Source organism: Canis lupus, chromosome 23, assembly GCF_003254725.2.
Source record: "Canis lupus dingo isolate Sandy chromosome 23, ASM325472v2, whole genome shotgun sequence".
Classification (NCBI taxonomy): Eukaryota; Metazoa; Chordata; class Mammalia; order Carnivora; family Canidae; genus Canis; species Canis lupus.
In genome coordinates this window covers 35,886,925-35,904,219 of record NC_064265.1, presented here as the reverse complement: position 1 = coordinate 35,904,219, position 17,295 = coordinate 35,886,925, and the positions used below count along the sequence as shown (strand labels likewise).

General features: G+C 47.5%; 1 protein-coding gene across 14 annotated transcripts in view; it reads left to right on the top strand.

The window, feature by feature from the left end:
* The first annotated feature begins 16,804 nt into the window (after positions 1–16,804).
* Positions 16,805–17,295, top strand: part of NMNAT3 (nicotinamide nucleotide adenylyltransferase 3) — a 114,578-nt gene continuing 114,087 nt past the window's right edge. For 2 of the 14 annotated variants that reach the window (XM_049099660.1, XM_025448814.3), the window contains exon 1: positions 16,958–17,178. The gene's annotated coding sequence lies outside the window, so the exon portion shown is untranslated. Of the gene's footprint in view, positions 17,179–17,295 lie in introns of all 14 variants that reach the window. The other 12 variants (XM_049099659.1, XM_035704812.2, XM_025448815.3 and 9 more) reach the window with 12 other exon arrangements.

Below are 17,295 nucleotides of genomic sequence, written 5' to 3'. Positions count from 1 at the left end.
GCTCTCCTGGGAAGGACCATCTCTATGCTTGGGCTTATGTGCTGAGCAGGTTTGGCCTGGCATGAATGCCATGAATTTAATAAAAGGGGGTAGGGAAGAACATTCCAAAACCATTCTTAACCCATTGTAATTATTTTGGCTCTTTTTGCACCAGAAGCAGACGACTGGCTGGAGTGGAAGTGCCCTCCAGCAGGAAAAGGCCTAATTCCCTCTCCCCAGCCATGAAATAGTATTCTAGAATGGGGAAAACACAGACACATGGGAAATATCTCTTCAATCCTTTGTAGAACCTGGGGTATGAGTTGATAGCTAGCCTATTATTTCATAAACACGTCCATTTATTTAAAATTTCCAGCCACAGCATCAATGCCTTCTTGTTGTAACTTGAATTTGTCAATGGAGTCTCCCTTGCTTGGGGATGTGGGGTCAATTTTTTCATTTTAGTGGTTGTCCTAAAGTAATGGATGACTAAATTTACTTATTCTATTAAGGGACTCTACTCTTCTGTTAGACGCAGGGGAGGAAAAATGCTTCTAACTTTCTCTACCATCCTTATTGCTTTGACTTGTTCCATTTTGCTGACTTGAATGCGGGCAGGCAAATTAGCATGGGGCCAGGGTCCAGAGCTGGGGATCACGGGTGCTTCTTGGGCCTGCCAGAGCTTATGATTTTAGCCACAGTCACAATCAAATCTGCACATTGGCAAGGATTGCAAAAGTTTGGCCTGCCGATCAATTCTTTTTTCACTAAGCAGCGAAGTTGTTAAAATACCCTCAAAACCACTAGCCCAGACCTCAAAGCCTTTTGAATGAACAGGATCCAGCTCATGTTTTCCTTTGTTATTCTTTTCCAGAATAGTCAAGCTGGAGAACGAACACCCCGTATTTTCAGCTATAATAGCAACTGAAACTTATGTAGCGCCTACCAAAATGCAGTCTCTGTTGTGTTTGTACCTATTAACTTACTCAATCCAACGACCGTGTAACTATCTCAAAATTAGAGGTGTGGAAACTGAGGCACAGAGAGGTTAACAACTTGCTGGAGGTCACACAGCCAGTGGTGGAACTGGGCTCAGAATACAGGCATCTGGTGCCACAGTCTGTGCATTTCACCAGGGAGTCGGAATGCAACATACGGTTGTATCCTTCATGACTAAAGACTTTTGACCTTTTTTTCCCATGAATTCCTTCATTGAAGTCCTGGTATATGCACAGCATTGTGATCAACCTTAAGGGAATAATAAAATATAAATCCAGAGCATGGTCTTTGCCTCCCACAATACAAACTGAATGGAAAGGCGAGTACTGCCCAACGGTACAGAGCAGGCTTGGAGGAGAGGGAAATACCAGCTGCACTTCTTGGTGGCTATGTGAGACAGTAAGCACCACAGCGAGGCATCCCAGCACCTTGCACAGGGCTGCACTCATCCAGGTGAGCAGTCACCCCTGGAGGTGGCTGTGGAGGGGCATGGAGGGCCCAGGTCTGGGGCAGGGAGCATGTGCTGGTACAGCTTCCGTTTGCTTCTAGAGTACACAGAGTCCCAGTGCAGGTGCAGCTGGAAACCGTGCCATGAAAAGTGAGGAGGACCTAGTGGCTCTAGGAAGGCCCTCTCCCACCACCTGTCTGCCCCAGGCCTCAGTGCTATGACAGGTGGCACTGTGCTACCCAGAGTGAGGAGAGGAGCCCTTGTGAGAAGATGGAGCAAACCCCTGCATGCTTGGCCAAGCCTCCCATCTTCTCTGGGAGCAGATGGGAGCAGCGCACTAGAGGGCAATGGGAAGACCTCCTTCCCAGGATGACTCACTGGACCCATGATCTGGGGCTTCCTACGGTACTCAGTGGGGCAGGCATTGCTGGTGGGGGACAACCAACACCTGCTCTGGTCCACGCCTGGGCCTGCTGGGTGCTGCAGGGCACCTGCTTGCCCCTTCAGAGATCTTTTGTTCTGGAAAGAGGGTATAAATAAAAGCCATGAACATTCATCCAGCCTGTAAACATCCATTCTTCCTAAAGCAAAGGGCCTCAACCAAGTGGCACACACGTCAGACTGGCTGCTGACTGTTACTGCCTCCAGGCTGAACAAACACAGAGGAGCCCCCTGCAGCCTCGCACCCCAAATGAGAGGCTAGAACCTGGAGGCTACTGGGGGACTACGGGTTCTACGGTTCCAGCTACACTGTGACTTTTGAAGGCCTTGGCCACAGATTATTCTACCAGAGAGGGAAGGGTCACTGGCCAGGCACTGGCCTGCCTCTTTTCCTGTCCCACATTCTCCCCAATCCTCACACTTGGGGAAAAGGAAAAGATACCATTTGCTGAGTGTCTAAATGGGCCAGATACAGGTTTGGAGGTTTACCCCTATGAGACAGATGTTAGAATTCCCACTTATGTAGATGAGAAACAGCCTTGAGCATGAGAAAGTGGCCCACAGCTACACAGCTGCTAAACAGCAGAATCAGGATTTAAGGCCATCAGACGTGCCACAGGCCTGACTCAGTCCTCTCACTACGGGCTGGTTTTATAGGATGCTCCATGGCCAGCCCTAGCCAGCCTCTCTGGCTTCACTTTTTCCATTCTTGCCCTATCTACGTGCCACTTCTCCTTCCATTCACACCAAGTTATTTGTATACCCCTAGTGTCGGTGGGCCATTGCCTATGCCCTTTTAAATTCCACCTCTGTCCAACACTCCTCAAAGCTCAGCTCAGACATCATTTGTTCTGGAAGGTTTTCCTGGACACCTCCTCCGCTGCCACCACCACCACCGAGGCTGAGCTCCCCTCAGGGCTCCCATTGCACCTGTGCTTACTTTTATCATGGTGACCCATGATTATTATTGTCTTTAACTTCTCTGTACCCCTTGGGGCCAGATTGGGTCAGATCCATTTCCTAGTTCAGAGCCTAGACCACAACCTGGCTCAACCGGGACCCAAGAATTATTTGTGGAACTGACGGTTACCAGCGGAGAGGTGGGTGGGGGGATGGGTGAAATAGGTGGTAGAGATGAAGGAGTGCGCTTGTTGTCATGAACACCGGGGATTATATGGAGCTGTTGGGTTGCTGTATTGTACACCTGAAACTAATATCACACTGTATTTTAACTAATGGAATTTAAATAAAGGCTTAAAAAATTATTTGTGGGAAGGGGGGACCCTGGCCCCCACAGGTCTGCATACCGCCTTTCCAGCCCTACCTGGTCTGACCTCCACTACCACCTGACTCCAGAGCTGGCGATAACACCGATTTCTCTATCCCCAAACCAGGGCACAGATTCCCAGGCTGGGGCAGTAAATTGACACTGCAGTCAATTTTTAGTCTTCCCGAAGGGCACGATTTGTTGGCCGATGATCCACAGTGAATTTTTAATCACAGATCAGCCGTCTCCCTCCCCCTGCCCCTGACAGGTCTGTGCGCTGCGGCCCCGTGGTGAGGGAAGAACGGGATTCTGTTTGACTAGGCTCTGCAGCAAAACTAATCAGGAAGGGGGATTGCTGCCTAAGCCTCTGCCTTGGCTGTTGAGCCTCATGCAAACATTTTCATATGGTAACTGTCCCCTCCGATGTGGGGATAGTTCAGAGCCCAGAGCATTAAGGGGTGTGGGGATGGCTTTCTCAGACCTAGTCATAAGGGCCATGATGACCAGGAGGGCATGGTTGGCTGAATGGCATTTGGGCCCATGTGGATCTTGGCTTCCCAACTCAGAAAGTCTTTTTTGTCTGTGACCTCGAGGAAACTTCACGACAACATAGGAGGCGATATCATTAAAGCTATTATCTCACTAGATGCCTACAAGATGCCAGGCAAAGCACACACTTGCTTTACAAGCCTTCTCTCGTTTACGTCCGCAGCGTCTATGCGATAGGTTCTATTCAGATGCTCATTTCTTTTTTTTTTTAAAGATTTATTTATTTATTTATTCATGAGAGACACAGAGGGAGAGAGAGAAACAGAGACACAGGCAGAGGGAGAAGCAGGCTCCATGCAGGGAGCCTGATGTGAGACTCGATCTCGGGTCTCCAGGATCACGCTCTGGGCTGAAGGCAGGTGCTAAACCGCTCAGCCACCCAGGGATCCCCCAGGTGCTCATTTCTTAGGTGGAGCCCAGGCATGTTAGGCCCCTTGCCCAAAGCCATACAGCTCGGAGATGGGAGGTCTGGAGCTGGAATTCAGGCCTGATAACAAAGGCCATGCACCTGACCACTTAAACAAGCAACAGACGAAAAATTGGTACACAATGGACCCAGGGCAGGATCTGAGCAAAGGCGCAAAGAAATGAGCGGCGGCCAGAATGGGCTGTAAGTCTCGGCTCTGCCACGTACAAGATGCGTGGCCTTGGGCAAGTTGCTGAGTCTCTGTCTCCTCGAGTGTAAAACAGAGAAACAGCACCTGTCTTGCAAGATTGTTTGCCGCAAAGCTCCTCAATGTGCTGCTTTGAGAAAATCAAAAGCTTTTCACTCTGGCCATCTCCTGGACTCCTGGAGCCATAAGTCTTCTGAAGCCACTGAGTCATCCTGGGCTCAGGCTCCCTGGGTCTGTGTTAAATGTTCATTCAATCAATGGCCACGGGGCAAAAGGAGTAATGAGTGCCGCTGAGCCCTGACCATGACTCGGGCACTGCGCTGGGCACTTTCCTATGCTGGCGACAGGCTGCAAGATGGGGAGCATCAGGCATTTCACAGGTGAGGAAACTGAGGCACAGAGACGCTAGGGGATGGTGTGGAGGTATGGTCTGAGGCAGAGCCCAGGGCTGTCCGGCCCCACCCTGCCTCGTGGCCTCTTCCTGCCTGTGGTTTGCTGTGAGGGTCAGTCACCTGCTGGGAAAATACCTTTCCTCCTCTGGGTGCCTGTCCTTTCGGGAAGAAACAAGGCCACAAGTCACCGATGTCAGTTTGGCAGAATTTTAGGAAAGCACAGCTCTGCTAGGACAAAGACTTAATTACGTGGCCTTTTATTTCTTCCCTTTCAGAATAAAATGCATTCATCATGTGGGTAAGAGCTTTTTCCTCCTGTTTGCAAATAATATTATTTAGCCTTCTTTGTACCGAATGGAATTTACTTAGAAGTTAAAAAAGAAAACGAGAGGAAAAAGAGAGAAAAAGAAAGGGAGAGATTTCAGTGAATAGAAGACCTGGGGAATATAATTACAGAAATACTGCAGGTTCTGCATTAGCTGGAAAATTGCAGCCATTTCATTGTGGGAGTAAAGCTATTTTCTTTTATTTTAAAGTGGATCTTTCACCTTCCAAAGGGCTAATTATGGTGCTGCCTACATGTTGTGCTCATAGGCTCCAATTTCATCTTTTCATTAACCACAATGGCAAATAACAAAATTGGGCCTGACTCTGGAAGCATCTCCGTGATGGCTCCTGTAACAGGCAGGAGGGACACGGCAATCACTCATCTCATGACTCAGGCCATGTTTTCCATAATTGAGCCCAACAGGGACCTTGTCAGAGGCCCCTCCTCCAGCTCGGAAAACAAAGCCAGTGGGTGGGAGGAGCTGGGAGGTCCAGGGAGGGGTCAGCAGTGGGAGAGCGACACAACGGCTATAGAAAAGTAAATGCCCGGAGCTGATGTTTATGGAGAGGTTTTCACGGTGTGGAGAATGTTTGAAATATGATGCGTATGAGAAAAAGCAGGATATACGATATGCGGACAGTATTTCAACCAGGTTAAATGTGCATTTGTCAATATAAAGCCATCATGATATTTGACTATATTTGGTGTTTAATATGTATATCAATTAACAGATTTCTAAAATATCTATGTATAACTCGAACCTCACTCTTATCGAAACACAGGAATCCAAATCCTCTTCACCGAGATTTCAAGGACCCTCTGAGAAAAGGGGATTTCATTTTCCTAGGGGTTGCCCCTGACTTCTCATTCCAAAACATCCTCTTGGCTCAGTTGTCAATCCCCTTGATCTCAGCTCAGTCCCACTGTACCCTGCTCCTCTCTCTATGTCACTTTATCCCTCTCAAGACAAGGACCGCTCTCCTGCACTCCCCAGCAACATCAAGCTATTTCTGGAAAGGGATCGTTGTCTTAAAGGTTTGAGGACAGTAAGGGTGGGCTGCTGCAGAGGGTGGCTGAATGCTGAAAGCTAGAAATTTGGCTTCGGCTCCAAAGTTCACTGAGACATGCTGGCCCCAACAAGCAAAATCAGCCCGGCTCCTGGTCACCTTAAGAGGCAGGGTGACACGGCTGTCCCCGGGCTTCAAGCTCTGCCTGCGTGTGTTCCAGTCCCTTCCTGGCTTTCTCCCTCCGTGGATCTGTCCCCAACAACCTTAGGCTGCTTACTGTCTTCCCACCCTTCCTTTTTCCAATTTCCAGAGCCTCGAAAATGGAACCCCCTTCCTCTCTGCTTTCAACCCAGCCCCAAAAAACTTCTGTTTGCTTAGTATGCAGAAAATTCAGAAAACTTCTTTCAATGCTTCCCTTCCAGACTAGCCAGGGAAAGCAAGGGAGGGGATCTTAGTAAGCCCATTTAGGTGTCTTCCCAAACAAATATCTTCCTTGTCCTTGTGCCCAAATGCAGAAACAGCTGCAGCTTTAAAAATAGCATGTTTTCATCTTTTGAAGGAAATATGCCAAAATTCTAACACTGGCTGCTTTGGGGTGGCAAGAAATGCTTTCGTGTTATTCGTTTCTTCCTATTTTTCTGAGTTTTCCAAATTGTCAGAGGCAAGCATGGACTACTTTATCACAATAAAATCTCCGATGTATTATGCATCTGCCAAATACCTTATTCAATCTTCACAACAGCCATAATAGGTAGATATTAATAGCCCATTTAGAGGTTCAGAAAGGTTAGGTAATTTGCTCAAGGTCACAAAAGCAGGTAGAAATCAAACTAGACTTTAGGCCCTCGGTCACTAAATCATGCTGCTTGTAGAGGTCCATCACCTACTTCGCCTACAGGTACAGGGCCTTAGGCACACCTGACAGCATACTAGATCATCTGAGCCGCCTCACTAGACTCCGCACTGTGAATGCTAGTGGTTCTGTACATTGTGGTTCACAATATTAGCCTTCCCTGGGGGAGGAGTCTACTTTCTTACATGAGGCCTGTAACTTGTGGGAAAACTATACATCCAGAGCCTGTTGAACTTGGAAATGGCACATGACTTGCTTGGGTTACTGAAAGATGGATTGAAAAGGCCATGTCACTTCTGTAGAAAGAGCCAGCTAATGGTTCTCCATGGCTCTCTCCCCTCTGCCATGAGGCAGTGCCCCCAGGAAGGTCTATGTACAAACATGGAGTGGAGCACAGCTGTAATTGACCCATAATGGACAGGTAGCTCGAGCAAGATGTAGGCCTTCATTTTTGTAAGCCAGTGAGACGTAGGGTTGTTTGTTACCACGGCATAATGTAGCCTAAGCTGATTGACTCAGTCAGCATATGAGAACTGCAAATGCATAGGCAGTTGCTAATGTGTTTCATACTTCTTCCTCTTAGAAAAAATAGGAGGAGTCTTGAGCAAAGCATTAGTGTGAAGTTCCACTTGCCCTTTCTGAGAATGATCTTGGGAAAATGATCTCCTCCTCCAGGGTGTATTCCTGCAGCACGCCTTCCTAATGGAGCAGAGTGTCAGAATCAGTCCCAATTATAGTCTCTGGAACTGCCCAAGGAGAGGCAGGCCAATTAGTGCGTTGCTCTAAGTCATTACAGGACCATGTGGAAGGGAGCGGTCAGTCTGCTCTCCTCGCCTTGAGGGCCACTGAGCTCCGACCAACTGAAGGCTGGAGGCTCAGGTGCCATCTGGGCAAAGTGTGAAGCAATAAAGACTGATGGAAGGAGGGCTCAGGGGTAGTGCAGTCAATTACCACCTTTGGTCTGAGATCCAGGGAGCCACACCGCTCTCATAATTTGCGCTCTCTGTGCATTTAGCAAAGCTGCCTTCAAGGGAAGAATGGTGACTTAACCAAAAAAGCCGAAGACTCAGAGTAAAAAGAATAGCAGTCATTGCTGGGGAATAGGCAAGAGAGAGCAGAGACACTGCCTCTGCCACTGGATGAAATAGTCAAGTGATTTTTTTCAAAGAATCCCTGGGGGCTGGACGTGATCATCTCATCCCTAAGTGACTCAATTGGTAGTTCTGATGCTGAAGTAGCTTTACTCAATTTGCTCTTTTCTCGGGCCTTTTCATCATTCTTGCATCCTTTCATCTGGGCCATCATTCTATTCTTCACTCATTCTGTATTTCATTCATTCCTTCACTCGTTCAGCCAGTGAGACCTCCGAGCACAGCACTGTTCAGATATTAACAGCCTGCATAGCCTAAGAGGAGGTATAGGCAAGGGGACAGGGCAGGGCCCAGCAGGGGAGGGAAAGACACAGAGCCAAGTATCACAGCTGAGCTTTTGATACTAGGGAATGAGAACTCAATGGTAAGGTTTCAGTTCTAGCTGTTATTTCAGGGTCTGGGATATGGACAAAACCTCTCACTTGCTACAGATAGAGTCCTAACTTACTCTGCCCCACTTTGCCAAAAACTTTGGCATAGAGCCATGAGTTGTGTGGGGACCTAGGCCACTCCATGAGCTCCCGTAGACAAATACTGGTTGGGGTAGAAGGTGTGGCAGGCCCAGACTTGCTTCCCTAGCGGCAGAGGCATGGCTTCCTGGAAGTCTTTGGCTTTTCGCTTCTTCAGGATCTGGTCCACTTTTCAAGCCAAGGTAGAGCTTTTCTCAGGGCAGACCCCACCCGATGCCTGGCCATTTCTACCCAACACAGAACTCCTCCAGTGGGCAATCTGAGCTCCAGAGCTGCTTGAGCCTGCGAAGACTGTCAGGTCTTTATCATGTTCTCCGGGCTGCCTGGTCCAGTCCTGCTTCTGACCCTTCTCTTTCATCAGCGTCCCTCCCCTGTAAACTTTTTGCACTTTTAACTCCATCTCAGTGTCTGCTTCATGGAAAACCAAACAGACATGGAAGGGTGGGAAGAATGTGAAAGTGAGGAGAAAATGAACAAGCTCTTTTCAGGCTAGGAGCTCTGCAGCCTGAGTGTTTCTTGCCAGTTCCTTCTCAAATGAGAAACCCAGGTTAAGAGCTGGCTACATCATAAGGAGTCCTATTATCTGTAAAGCTCTCACCAGAGAGGAGTCAGGACCATTTAGGAGACACTAGGTTAGTGAGGAAGGCCAGGACATAGCCCAGCTGGGCAGACTGGCCCTGGACAAGCTACTGTGACTTTGAGTATTGGAGTTAGACTATGAAGGGCCATTGAGTGTTCCAGGCCCCAAGGGGCCATTGGAGGTCAAGGCCTTGCTCAGTAAAGTAGAAAGAACAACATGGCTTGACTGGAAGTATGTGGATCAGGAAAATGCTGCATGGAGGAGGAAGGATATTGGATTTGAGCCTAGAAGAGTGAGCTCCCTGAGGACACAGGTAGAAACCAGGCCCATGATCTGCTCTGCATAAGTGAATTTAAAGATCTGAGCATAGGCCAAGGTATCACTCAGGCCTCTTTGGGCACCAGCAACAGAAACTCACTCTGGCTAACACAAAAGAAAAGGTTTGTGGGTAGGCCACGGAGGAGCTGAAGAACCAGGCCAAGAATGGACAGAAACCAGGCAGCTCTGAGACCCAGGGCTCCAGGAGCTCTTTAACAATTCCATGAGGGCACCGCCATGGAAATGGAAGAATGCCACCATTTTTAGTGTGAGTTTCTCTGCTCATGATTCAGTTTCTAGAGAGAGGTAGGTACAGGGTCCTCCCGTTAGCTAGGGTGTGCTCTGATGCCTTGATTAGTAGGTCCTGCAAGACAGTGTGCACACTCCAAGAGGTAAGAAGAAAATCAGGAGAATGGAAGGCCTCAGAGCCCAGGGAGGAGGAGGTCTGCAAAGGCAGTGGCCAGTGTTATCAAGGGAAGCACACAGGGCCAGTCGAATAAGGACAAAGATTTACCCATAGGAGTTAATCTGTAGAGCCGTTTCAGTGTGGAGGTAGGGACAGTAACTAGATGCTCTGGGCTGAGGATTAAATGTGAGGAGAGAAGGTGTGGACAGATCCCTCCTCTGAAAAGTTTGGATAAGTAGAGAAGGCAAGAGATTGGCTGTTAGAGAGGTCGTTGATGCTGGGAAAGACTTGAGTCTCCTTATAAGCTAAGAGAAAGAGCAGAGGAGAGGCAAAGGTAAAGATGCAGAAGAGAATGGCAAACCAGTCAGAGCTCAGGGATGGAGCGTGGAGGATGGAGCAAGGGCCTGGGCAGAAGGGCTGGCCTTAAAACTGTCATTACCATTGTTAACTGTTTCTTACTCTTCAGAATGTATTATGCATCACAGGTTCTTGCTCTTTACTTGCTTGAGAATATTATTTTAGCCTCACTTCAGTCCTAAGCTCCTTGAAGGCAGGGATCCTGTCCTTATAAGCAAAATAGGAATGGTGCTACAAGAGACCACAGTTCTAGGACCGATTTGTATTATCAGACTATACAAGTCTGCACATTACTGATACCAAAGTATAGTGGTCTGGTTTTTAATTTTCTTTCTTTATAAAGATTTTATTTATTCATTTGAGAGAGACAGAGAGAGAGAGAGAGAGAGAATGCACAAGTAGATGGAGAGGCAGAGAAGGGCAGGGAGCAGACTCCTCACTGAGCAGGGAGCCCAATGCAACAAGGGGCTCTATCCCAAGACCCTTGGATCACAATCTGAGCCAAAGGCAGCTGCTTAACTGAGCCACCCAGATGCCCCAGTTTTTAATTTTCTTACAAATAAGAAGTCTACAGGTAGGCAGTTCATAACTGGTATACGTAGCATATCAGATTCCTTCTATGTGTCCACCTAACCATCCTTAGCAAGTGACTTTGGAATTCATGCTTGTCACCTCGTAGACTCAAGATGGCTGCTTGGCCTCCAGGCTCATATCTACATTCCAAGAGAGAAGAAGGAAAGAGAGAAGGGATGAGGAGCTCCTGTAATCCCAAGCCGACTTCTGTTTGCTTTTCATGGCCACCTCTAGCCACACAGGAGTCTACCACTCTAAACTAAATCAGGGTTGCATTGCATCCCGGCTCCCGGCATCCCTGAATTCCTCTAACAGCAACTTCAGGGTTCTTTTTGGGGATCTGCCTTTCTCCACTATGAGAGTCTTAGTGAGAGCGTAAAGTCAGGCACCTCCTCTCAATATCCAAAGTCAAAGGGGTTTGCAGACACCTCCCCCAGGACAGCCAGAGGAATATGTTCTCACCTTGGCCAATCAGATGGTCTCTCCCAGGACTCTGACCCATGCTTGAAGTGGCCAGGATTTAGTCCCCTATCCCTGCAGTGGCATTCTTGACTAGACCAGCAGTTTCTGCGAAGAGATAATTCCTAGGGTTTTCACTTTCAAGCTTCTCAGAACTGCTTTCCTCCCACTGCTTTCTACGAGCCTGGGTCCCCAACTTTCCTGAACGTTCTGAAGGGCCAATCCTCCCAATAAGCTCTTCTACTCAGCAGAGACTGTTTCTGTTGCTTATAACAACAACAAAAAGTCCTAACTGATACTCCAACCCCATCTCTGACTAGTTGTGTGTGATCTTGAGAAAAATCACCTCGCCTCTTCGGATACTCTCTCCTCATCGAAAAATGGTGGCTTATTCCTAAAGTGCTTTTCATCGGGAACAATGTACTACATGACTTTGACCTCCTTCAGAGGCCTTCTTTGTACCAAGTGGGCCCAGACAGACATCAAAGCCTGAATTAGAGTTTTAGCTACCGTGGTAAAATGTAAAAGCTCCATTAGGAGAGATCATTTGTAGCATTGGGGTGCTGGTACTGGAACATATTTAGGCAATTAAGCCTAGGTAGACATTAACCAAAGCCCACTCCACTGCTGGTGACACCAGGGCGCAATGTTTTCATTAGCTAAAACAGGTACCATTTAGTGTCATCTTGCCATAATTTCAATGGTCCACTTATTAATTCTATGACTTCAATTGTTCTCAATTCTAAGACTGCCTAACCGCACCACTTGTAAAACCTGTTTTTAGGAATCTTTGTTTCCCACTTCAAAATGTCTTTGTAGCAGACAAGCATCTGCCTTAAGAAACTTTGGAATACAGGGGGGAGGCCTCTGTAAATTCATAGTCTGCACCTTCAAGGAAAAATTAGTTTGTTAGAACGGCAAAGTGGCCCCAGTTTGGCCTTATGTTCTAGCAAAAGCTCATTGCTTAGCCGCATTTAATAATCCATGAAACATTTCTATTAGCTTTAGTGTGTGATTTGTGCAGCTGCAGAATGGGTAAAAAGAATTGGGACACAGGAATAAAAAAATATGCAGAAAATAAAAATAAGTGAAATCTTAAATATTTGATCAAGATCTCTATTTTCAGGTAAGCAGTTACCATCTTGGGCCCTCAAATGCCAACAGAAGCCACAGAACACCATTCTGAATTATTAAAATGACTAGGGGAACCTTTTTTCTTTTTTCTTCTTCATACTTTTAAACGAGTATGTAGCCTTTAAATTAACCTTTTCTTAAATATTTAGCACAGACATGGTGTCAAAGACAAAGTAGCAAAGGTACTCAGTCCAAAACTCATCTGTAATTATGAATCTGATTATATAATGCGTCTCAACCACTTCATTTTATTTTTTCTCACTCTGCTCCAACAATTCTCTGAGAGGAATCTAATCTGGGTTAGTTGAAAGTCCACATTCTGGAGTATTTTTTAACTATATATTTAATTGATTTTTTAAAATATTTTTTGTTCACTCAATTCAATTGATTGATTCATTTAACAAATATTTATTAAGTACCTACTAGGCATCAGGTACTGTTTGCTCTAAGTGTGGGGATATATCAGGGAACAAAATATATAAAGAGTCAGCCCTTTTTGGACCTTATACTTATTTATTACACACATAATAATCAAAAACTTATTCCGGTGACAGATAATAAGTGCTATGAATGGGACAGTATGGGAGTGTTTTTTGTTTGTTAGATAGTGAGATAGTGGTCTATTAGAGAGCTGATGAATTCGGCAAATTCCCTTAAGAATTGAGGGAGGTAGTATTTTAATGAGAACAGGAGTACAGTAACTCTGGGGCTACTGCAGACCCAATGTGTTCAAGGGACAACAGCAAAGCCAAGGAGACTAGAGGCGAGGAACACCCAGGGGTCAGTGTCAGGAGACAATGTCAAGAAGATCTTGTCAAGGCAGATCTCACGAGGGCCTTGGAGGCCAATGAGGAGCACTTGGGATTTGACCCTAATTGTGGCAAAAGCCACTGAGAGCTTTTGAGCCAGGGGAACTGTTTCATGTTTTAAAAGGATCATTTTAGTCCAATAGCAAGTATGGCTAATGAAGCCAGGGTTGACAAAATGACAGCTTTCTCATGGAAGCCTGTCTGAAAGGCCATATAAGACAGACTCGACATTGGCATTATCTGTTCTCTGCTGTGAGAAAACATCCATCTTCTGAAGTACTTACAGTGATTGAAAAGTTTGCCCTCATTGGACATTTTAAAAGTCCACCAGCCTCTTTTTTTTACGTGTTAGTTTTACTCAGCCAAAGTATGCCATTTCTTGTGAGAGAGTTCAGAAGTCAAGATTATTGGCTCATCCAAATGCAGAGGGTGACCCAGCTGAAGTCCTATCATGATCTGTCTGAGAGCGGGTTTTCCAGAATATCCTCAGGACACAATTCTAGGCCTGAGACACTGACTCTCAACCATCTGCACATTGGTCACTGCCCAAAATTCTCCTACTGAAACTTTGCCCGAACACCATTGTTAGGTGATAGGAAGAAAATGTAGTGTTGCAGCTTGATCTCACTGGCTGACCATATTTTTATGCCTGGAAATAATTTGAAAAATGTTCAAAAATGAGCTGATCTGTCCGTACAGTTTTTTCCCATTAGACCTCCCATCTAGAGTCTTTTCTTGGATAGAATAATTCTGTGGCATGCTCTTTACAATGTCTAGAGTCTTCCTACAGAATTAAGCTCCCATCTAGTAGCTGGCTTAACAATGCATCCTTTACTGGATTGCCTTTTCTTCCCTCCATTCTTCATCCTTCTCCATTCTTTCACTGGTGTTCCCCTATCTTCCAAATAAACTACTCATACTTGAATCCTTGTCTCAGGATCTGCTTCCAAAGAACCCAAACTGAGATACCCTCTATGTGAAATCCTCCTCCATCCTGAACCATCATGGTGATAGGATTTGGGAGAAATGAAACTTACCAAAAGTTTTATCTCCAGTAAATCCATAATGCAGTAGCCCTTCATGTCCCCAACCAAAGGACACGACTCTCATCCAGATATGTATTCCCCCTTCTAATATATTAGTTGTTTCTCCAGAATGGATTTCTCATCTACTGCTCCTTCTCCGCTTAGGTTATGGTAAGGGAGGTTATTGTGTGAGGTTCTTACCTCCCACCACTAGGAGCCACTATTTCCTGTCTACAAGACAGACTTCTTACCTACCCCAGGGAAAGAGGAGTCCCTTGCACTGTCCAGTGTCCCTCTTGCTCTTTCTGTCCAGGGTCAAGACTCAGCATGACTTACCCCTTGTTTTTTGTTTTTTGTTTTTTGTTTTTTGTTTTTAAGTAATCTCTACACCCAACATAGGGCTCAAATTTAAGACCCCAAGATCAGGAGTCACATACCCCACTGACTGGGCCAGCCAGGCGCCCCGATTTAGCTCTTCATTTAAGTCCAACCTATGGTACCAACATGCTACACACAGATTCTTAGAAGTCCCTAGCCTTTCTCATGAGCCTCCCACTCTGCTGGAAGACAAACTGAGTTATGAAGAAGAGGACATCCAATGGTAATTTTACTTGAATTTTTGAAAAAAAATCTTAGAATAGAGGGGTGTCTGGGTGGCTCGGTCAGTTAAGCATCTGTCTTCAGCTCAGGTCATGATCCCAGGGTCCCAAGATGGAGCCCCACATTGGGCTCTGGTCAGTGGGGGAGTCTGCTTCTCCCTTTTCCTCTGCCTGCCACTCTCCCTGCTTGTGCTGTTCCTCCCTCTTTCTGTCAAATAAACAAATGATAGCTTAAGAAAAAAAGTCTTAGAGTGGGAACGGCATTTCTAAGTATGACAGAAGCAAAAAAAATCCAGAAGCAATAAAAAGAGAAGAGCAAAATCCAGAAGCAATAAAAAGAGAAGAGCAATTAATTTTCATATGCGATAAGTTTAATTTAATATTTAACATTTGTGAGTTAGAAAAACAAAGTTTTAAAAAATGAACAAAATCCTGTACACATGGGTATTATGCCACTTAATCCTCCCCTAAAACTGAATGCGGTAGAGATTCTTACCTCCAATGTCAGAGAACAAGACAGGCTTGAATTGGAAAAGTGACTTTGCCCAAGGTCACCGTGTAGAGCCACATTTCACGCCCTCATTTGGAGTTACTCCCAAGTCCTCTACCATCAGGAACTAGATAAGGGAAAGAGGGGAGTGAGCAGAAGAGAAGAAAGAGCAGAGGAAGGGGAAAGGCTGAACTCTGAAGTGAGAAGTGGTGTCAGGGAGGGTGGGGACACTGTTTCTTCCATCTAAGTGAGGAGGGGGAACCAAGCCCCTTCACCTGGGCATTTACTCGGGGACTAACTGCTACAAGAGGGATAAGTATGAGCCCTCCTAGAGTGAGGACAGTGAACAGGTCCAGCCAACCTCATGTGAGCACTGCCAGGATCTGGGGCAGGGAGGGGCACAGAGCCAGCTTATAAAACACTCTTCCTACTAAGGTTAAGAACTTGTCACTGATGCTAGGAAAAGCTGTGCAGCAATCACAAAACCTTGACATCATCCTTGACGTCTCTCTTTTTTGCACTCTCTAGTTCACTCCATTAAGAAATCCTATTGCCAGAAACTGATGAATCTTGACCTTCACCTCATAACCCCTGAGAGGGTTGGGCTTTTTATGGAAGATTCTGCATGGGCAGAAGACCCACCACACTGGGGAAGCAAATTCAGGAAGTAAATTATCAAAGAAGGTCTCAGTGGATAGAGCCCTGAGTTTCCAAGGTCTCAGGATTTTGCTCCTTCCAAATAAATGTTCATTTGCAAGCCTTAATTCTGCAGGCCTTTCTAAAATAGCTTTCCCTTCTCCCTGCCCCCACAACTGTATTGGCTGTAGGTCCAGAAAACCTCCTCTCCTCCTGCCTCGAGGTCTCAGAGCTCACCAGGCCAAGACTTAAGAATAGAGGTGTAAATTTGTCAGGAGAAGGGAAGCAGGGGCACAGTAAGAAAGTAAATCCTCATCTAACATGGCAGAAAGTCAATAGATAAATCAAGAAATCGCTATGTAAGCTTATTTTTTTTTTTTAGCGACAAGGGGGTGACCACCAGAAGAGCTAAACGGAGGAACTGATATAAAAGACTGTGCGTGGGGAGCAAGGGAGAAGGGCCTGTTGCCTTCATTATAAGAACATTTAGATAACTTTATTTTGTAAAGAGTGTTCATGCATTGCTTTGCTCTATCTTTTAATTCGATCTTTTAAGAACAGGGACATAGAAAGAAGAAATAAAACGGAATACAAAGCAGGAAAATTAAAAAGCGAAGAGGCCCCACAACACAAAAGGGTCCCCGGGGGAGGGGGAGGGTGGGCGGGGCTGGGAGCGAAAAGGCGGGGCGTAGGGCCCGGTCTCCTTAGGGACCGCCCACAAGGGGGCGGGGCGTAGGGCTGGTTTCCTTAGGGACCGCCCCCGAGAGGGGCGGGGCGTAGGGCCCAGTCTCCTTAGGGACCGCCCCCAGGGGGCGGGGCTCAGGCTGGTTTCCTTAGGGACCGCCCACAAGGGGGCGGGGCGTAGGGCTGGTTTCCTTAGAGCTCGCCCCCAAGGGGGCGGGGCGCAGGGTTTCCTTAGGGACCGCCCCCGAGAGGGGCGGGGCGTAGGCCCCAGTCTCCTTAGGGACCGCCCCCGAGGGGGCGTGGCGTCGGGCCCAGTCTCCTTAGGGACCGCCCCCAGGGGGCGGGGCGCAGGGCTGGTTTCCTCTGGCTCCGCCCACGGCGGGGCGCCCCGGGAGCGCGGGGTCAGGTTCGCCTTAGGCCCGCCCCCCTCTCCGCGCGCGCGGGGGCGGGGCAGGCCGGTCTCCCGGCGGCGGGGCCTCGGAGCTGCGTCGGGAGCAGGCGCAGTCTCACGCCGCCCTCCGGAAGCCGGGGTTCGGCGCGGCAGGTACCCCAGTCCCTGGCAGTCCCCCGAGGCTCACAGAGAGCCTCTGCGGAGCCCCGCCACGCGCAGGTAAGCCCCAGCCCGCCTTGGCCCCCGCGGGCGCCGGCCCTCATCTGGGCGCGGGGGCGACAGGTGGCGGCGGGGTGCGGAGCCCGGCAGCGCTCCGGGGCAGGTCAGCCGAGCGCC